Raw genomic sequence first — 6,605 nt, 5'->3', positions numbered from 1 at the left:
AGGAGAGGGGTGGGGAGGGAGGGAGGTAAGGAGAGGGGTGGGGAGGAGGAGAGGAGTGGGGAGGGAGGGAGGTAAGGAGAGGAGTGGGGAGGGAGGGAGGTAAGGAGAGGGGTGTGGGGAGGGAGGGAGGTAAGGAGAGGGGTGGGGAGGGAGGGAGAGAGGGAGGTAAGGAGAGGGGTGGGGAGGAGGGAGGTAAGGAGAGGGGTGGGGAGGAGGGGAGGGAGGGAGGGAGGGAGAGGGGTGGGGAGGAGGGAGGTAAGGAGAGGGGTGGGGAGGAGGAGAGGGAGGGAGGTAAGGAGAAGGGTGGGGAGGAGGGAGGTAAGGAGAGGGGTGGGGAGGAGGGGAGGGGAGGGAGGTAAGGAGAGGGGTGGGGAGGAGGGGAGGGAGGTAAGGAGAGGAGTGGGGAGGGAGGGAGGTAAGGAGAGGGGTGGGGAGGAGGGGAGGGAGGGAGGTAAGGAGAGGGGTGGGGAGGGAGGGAGGGAGGGAGGGAGGGAGGGAGGGAGGGAGGGAGGGAGGAGGAGGGAGAAGAGCATTGTTCATTGTTGACATGGTTAGAATGTGCCGTTACTTTACATTGATCTATGTTACATACATAGAAATAGAGTCTTGTTCACTGCAGCTCTGTGGTGACATCACCATAATAAACAACAGGTGTGTCTGTTAACACTGATAGAACATAGTAATAACAGTGTAATAGACAGTGTAATAACATGCAGTCCAGGCAGTGTGGTAGTAGAGCAGATTACAAGGACAAGACACATAATAAACACATGTTCATGTGTCAGACACCTGGACCTTAGAAGCAGTTACAAGCAGTTAGTGAGTTAGTTACCTGGTCATATTCGGTCCTGCCCCCTAGAGGGGAGACAGCCAGGGGGTAGGGGCTGAGGAGACAGCCACGGCTCCCATACGCCTCGCCAAACGCAGGCTCCATCCCATTCATGCCCGGCTATAGGATACACACACACACACACACACACACACATTACTCTGCTGAGCTACCATTTTCACTAGCATCATTACAAACAGAATAGAACTTCTGTCTAAATATATTGTCTGTAATCAGTATCAGAATCACAATCTCTGTTGTACATGTATTATCACAGGACAAGATATTTAGACAGTCAATTAACATCAATATTCAAGTTGGAAAGCAATTTTATCACCTTCACTCAAATAAAACCGCTAAAAAACGACTCTTAGTAGGGCACAGAATATACAGAGATCCGTGGTGTACCTGAGGCATGCCCAAGGCGGTGGGTGGTGTTAGGAGGTGGTCAGGGTGCCGCTGGAGCGTTCAGCCGGAACACAACACACACACCAACAACACACTGCTCACTGACTGTTGTTGGAGACCCGGATGGAGGAAGGAGGAGGAAGTCACCATCTGTGACCTCACGGGGTCAGGGGTGAGAGGTCAAGGCTTTAGGGTCGACGCGGTGCTCACATGACGCGGTGCTCGCTGCTTACTGTTGGGACCGCTAAAGGGGGAGAGGAGAGGGGGAGAGAAAGGTATCATGGGGGTGGGTGGGTTTCAATAGTCTAAACAAGATATGTGAGAGAAGTCATCTAAGGACACATGAGCAATGCTCTTGGGGACAGTTTCCCAGATATACAGTGCATTCGGAAAGTATTCAGACCCCTTGACTTTTTTTTTGTTACGTTATAGCCTAATTCTAAAATTGATTAAATCGTTTTTTTCCCTCTTCAATCTACACACAATACCCCATAACGACAAAGCAAAATAGTTTTTTAGACATTTTTGCAAATGTATAAAAAGTAATAAACGGAAATATGACATTTATAACTATTCAGACCCTTTACTCAGTACTTTGTTGAAGCACCTTTGGCAGCGATTACAGCCTTGAGTCTTCTTGGGTATGACGCTACAAGCTTCGCAAACCTGTATTTGGAGAGATTATCCCGTTCTTCTCTGCAGATCCTCTCAAGTTCTGTCAGGTTAGAAGAGGAGCGTTGCTGCACAGCTATTTTCAGGTCTCTCCGGAGATGTTAGATCGGGTTCAAGTCCTTGCTCCGGCTGGGCCCTTCAAGGACACTCCGGCGTTGTCTTGGCTGTGTGCTTAGGTTCATTGTCTTGTTGGAAGGTGAACCTTTGCCCCAGTCTGAGGTCCTGAGCACTCTGGAGCAGGTTTTCATCAATAATCTCTCTGTACTGTGCTCCGTTCATCTTTTCCTTGATCCTGACATGTCTCCCAGTCCCTGTCGCTGAAAAATATCCCCACAGCATGATGCTGCCAGCACCATGATTCACCGCAGGGATGGTGCCGGGTTTTCTTCAGACATGACGCTTAGCATTCAGACCAAAGAGTTCAATCTTGGATTCATCAGACCAGAGAATCTTGTTTCTCATGGTCTGAGTCCTTCAGGTGCCTTTAGGCAAACTCCAAGCATGCTGTCATGTTCCTTTTACTCGGGAGTGGCTTCTGTCTGGCCACTCTACCATAAAGGCCTGATTGAGAGAGATGGTTGTCCTTCTGGAAGGATCTCACATTTCCACAGAGGAACTCTGTCAGAGTGACAATCGGGTTCTTGGTCACCTCCCTGACCAAGGCCCTTCTCCCCCGGTTGCTCAGTTTGGCCGGGCGGCCAGCTCTAGGAAGAGTCTTGGTGGTTCCAAACTTCTTCCATTTAAGAATGATGGAGGCCACTGTGTTCTTGGGGACCTTCAATCCTGCAGAAATGCTTTGGTTCCCTTCCCCAGATCTGCTCCTCGACACATTCTTGTCTCTGAGCTCTACGGACAATTCCTTCGACCTCATGGCTTGGTTTTTCCTCTGACATGCACTGTCAACTATGGGACCTTATATAGACAGGTGTGTGCCTTTACAAATCATGTCCAAGCAATTGAATTTACCACAGGTGGACTCCAATCAAGCTGTAGAAACATCTCAAAAATGATTCATGGAAACAGGATGCACCTGAGCTCAATTTCGAATATGATAGCAAAGGGTCTGAATACTTATTTAAATAAGGTATTTCTGTTTTTCTTTTTTTTAATACATTTGTGAAAAATTATAAAAACCTGTTTTTCGCTTTGTCATTATGGGGTATTATGTGTAGATTGAAGAGGAATTTGTTATATTTAATCCATTTTAGAATCTTGCAGACACCTGATTGGATTTTACACATATTACATTGATTTACTTCACTTTGACAAATGCTGTGTTTTCAGATCAGACCAGAAGGAGAGGAGACAGGGTGAAGACTATTGAGACCCACCCATAGAGCTTATGTCCTTAGGTGACTCCTTTCAACGCTCACACTGCACTCCAAATATACACTGCTCAAAAAAATAAAGGGAACACTTAAACAACACAATGTAACTCCAAGTCAATCACACTTCTGTGAAATCAAACTGTCCACTTAGGACGCAACACCGATTGACAATAAATTTCACATGCTGTTGTGCAAATGGAATAGACAAAAGGTGGAAATTATAGGCAATTAGCAAGACACCCCCGATAAAGGAGTGATTCTGCAGGTGGTGACCACAGACCACTTCTCAGTTCCTATGCTTCCTGGCTGATGTTTTGGTCACTTTTGAATGCTGGCGGTGCTCTCACTCTAGTGGTAGCATGAGACGGAGTCTACAACACACACAAGTGGCTCAGGTAGTGCAGCTCATCCAGGATGGCACATCAATGCAAGCTGTGGCAAGAAGGTTTGCTGTGTCTGTCAGCGTAGTGTCCAGAGCATGGAGGCGCTACCAGGAGACAGGCCAGTACATCAGGAGACGTGGTAGGAGGGCAACAACCCAGCAGCAGGACCGCTACCTCCGCCTTATCACACGCGCACAGCAAACAGATACAGAACCTAGTTTGAGCAGAAAATCTGTCCGACAGCACGAGAGCTGCTGCTACATCTCCTCAAACAGCTTGTTGCTGCTGGAGTGAAACATGCTTCTATAAGCCCAATCATTGCACAACTATCCTAAATACAATTGTGTGTTAAAAACTGTTTGAATGACCACAATTAAAAAGAGATACTATTTGTATTTCTCAACTGGTAATTAAAGCACGTTTCCCATCCACCATTCCAGTGCATAGGAAACAGTCGGCAGGCTTCAGCGTGTCACCCACCACTTTGCAATGAGTTGGAGGCAGCAGGCATTTTGAAAACATATACTGAATTGTTTGAAACCTGAACGTTTTACTTCATATTATGAGGCATGTCTTACCTTGCTTTGAAGTAGCCTCGTCAAAATCCCACCATACAAAAGCGGAAGCAGTTATTTTATAAAGACTTCCATATTGCCCTTTATCTTTTATTTTGCTGTTTGTGACTCGTCTTGTTGTCAAGTTGACCAATAGAATAGGTGAACGTTTCTACTATGAGGGATAGTAGACTGACAGGCTAGTTATTTTGCTGTTTGTTACTCGTCTTGTTGTCTGAGGAAAAGTAAATGTGGACAGTTATTCTAGAATCTTCAAAGTGTGCATCAGAATTCAGTAAGAAGGATGACACATTGTTGCATCTTTAACTTGCATGTTCTGTTAATATGAATTACCATAATCTGAATGTGATTTCTGTCATTCTGACCACCGTGGGTAGACACCCTGATCAGGTTACAATGCAGATGGGCCCGGTACATTTCTCAAATGTCCGGTAAATTAAAATGCTGCCGGTCAAAAGCCCAGCATCACATTTTACTAATGGAAACCCTGACACACACACACACACACACACTAGAGGTAGACCGATTAATCGGCATGGCCGATTTCAAGTTTTCATAACAATCAGTAATCGGAATTTTTGGATCCCCGATTACATTGCATTCCATGAGGAAACTGCGTGGCAGGCTGGCCACCTGTTAGGCGAGTGCAGCAAGGAGCCAAGGTAAGTTGCTAGCTAGCATTAAACTTATCTTATAAAAAACAATCAATCTTAACATAATCACTAGTTAACTACACATGGTTGATGATATTACTAGGTTAACTAGCTTGTCCTGCGTTGCATATAATCAATGCGGTGCCTGTTCATTTATCATCGAATCACAGCCTACTTCGCCAAACGAGTGATGATTTAACAAAAGCGCATTCGCGAAAAAAGCACAATCGTTGCACGAATGTACCTAACCATAAACATCAATGCCTTTCTTAAAATCAATAGACAGAAGTATATTTTTTTAAACCTGCATATTTAGTCAAAATAAATTCATGTTAGCAGGCAATATTAACTAGGGAAATTGTGTTACTTCTCTTGCGTTCATTGCACGCAGAGTCAGGGTATATGCAACAGTTTGGGCCACCTGGCTCGTTGCGAATATGCCAGAATTTTACATAAGTATGACATAACATTGAAGGTTGTGCATTGTAACAGCAATATTTAGACTTAGAGTTGCCACCCGTACGATAAAATGCGAAACGGTTCCGTATTTCACTGAATGAATAAACGTTTTGTTTTCGAAATGATAGTTTCTGGATTTAACCGTATTAGTGTTTATTATATTATAATTAAGTCTATGATTTGATATTTGATTGAGCGGTGGTAGGCAGCAGCAGGCTCGTAAGCACTCATTCAAACTTTACTGCGTTTGCCAGCAGCTCTTTGCAATGTTTGATTCACAGCGCTGTTTATGACTTCAAGCCTATCAACTCCTGAGATTAGGCTGGCAATACTAAAGTGCCTTTTAGAACATCCAATAGTCAAAGGTATATGAAATACAAATGGCACAGAGAGAAATAGTCAACGTGTCATTATTCCTATAATAACTACAACCTAAAACTTCTTAACTGGGAATATTGAAGAACTGGGAATATTGAACCACCAGCTTTCATATGTTCTTTGCAAGGAACCTAAACTTTTTTACATGGCACATATTGCACTTTTCCTTTCTTCTCCAACACTGTGTTTTTGCATTATTTAAACCAAATTGAAAAGGTTTCATTATTTATTTGAGACTGAATAGATTTGATGTATTATATTAAGTTAAAATAAAAGTGTTCATTGTTCATTCAGTATTGCTGTAATTGTCATTATTACAAATATATATATATATATATATATATATATATATATATATATATATAAAAATCGGCCAATTAATCGGTATCGGCTTTTTTTGGTCCTCCAATAATTGGTATCGGTGTTGAAAAATCATAATCGGTCGACCTCTAACACACACACACACACACACACACACACACACACACACACACACACACACACACACACACACACACACACACACACACACACACACACACACACACACACACACACACACACACACACACACACCTTAGAACTGTTCTTAACTTCTTATGGCTGCAGGGGCAGTATTGAGTAGCTTGGATGAAAGGCGCACAGAGGTGCCCCGAGTAAACGGCCTGCTCCTCAGTAATAGTTGCTAATATATGCATATTATTATTAGTATTGGATAGAAAACAATCTGAAGTTTCTAAAACTGTTTGAATTATGTCTGTGAGTATAACAGAACTCATATGGCAGGCAAAACCCTGAGAAAAAATCCAAACAGGAAGTGGGAATTCTGAGGCTGGTCGATTTTCAACCAAGATCCTATTGAAATCCGAGCGAGATATGGATGAGTTTGCACTTCCTACGGCTTCCACTAGATGTCAACA

This window comes from Salvelinus alpinus, chromosome 2, assembly GCF_045679555.1.
Source record: "Salvelinus alpinus chromosome 2, SLU_Salpinus.1, whole genome shotgun sequence".
NCBI lineage: Eukaryota > Metazoa > Chordata > Actinopteri > Salmoniformes > Salmonidae > Salvelinus > Salvelinus alpinus.
This window is presented reverse-complemented; position numbering follows the sequence as displayed.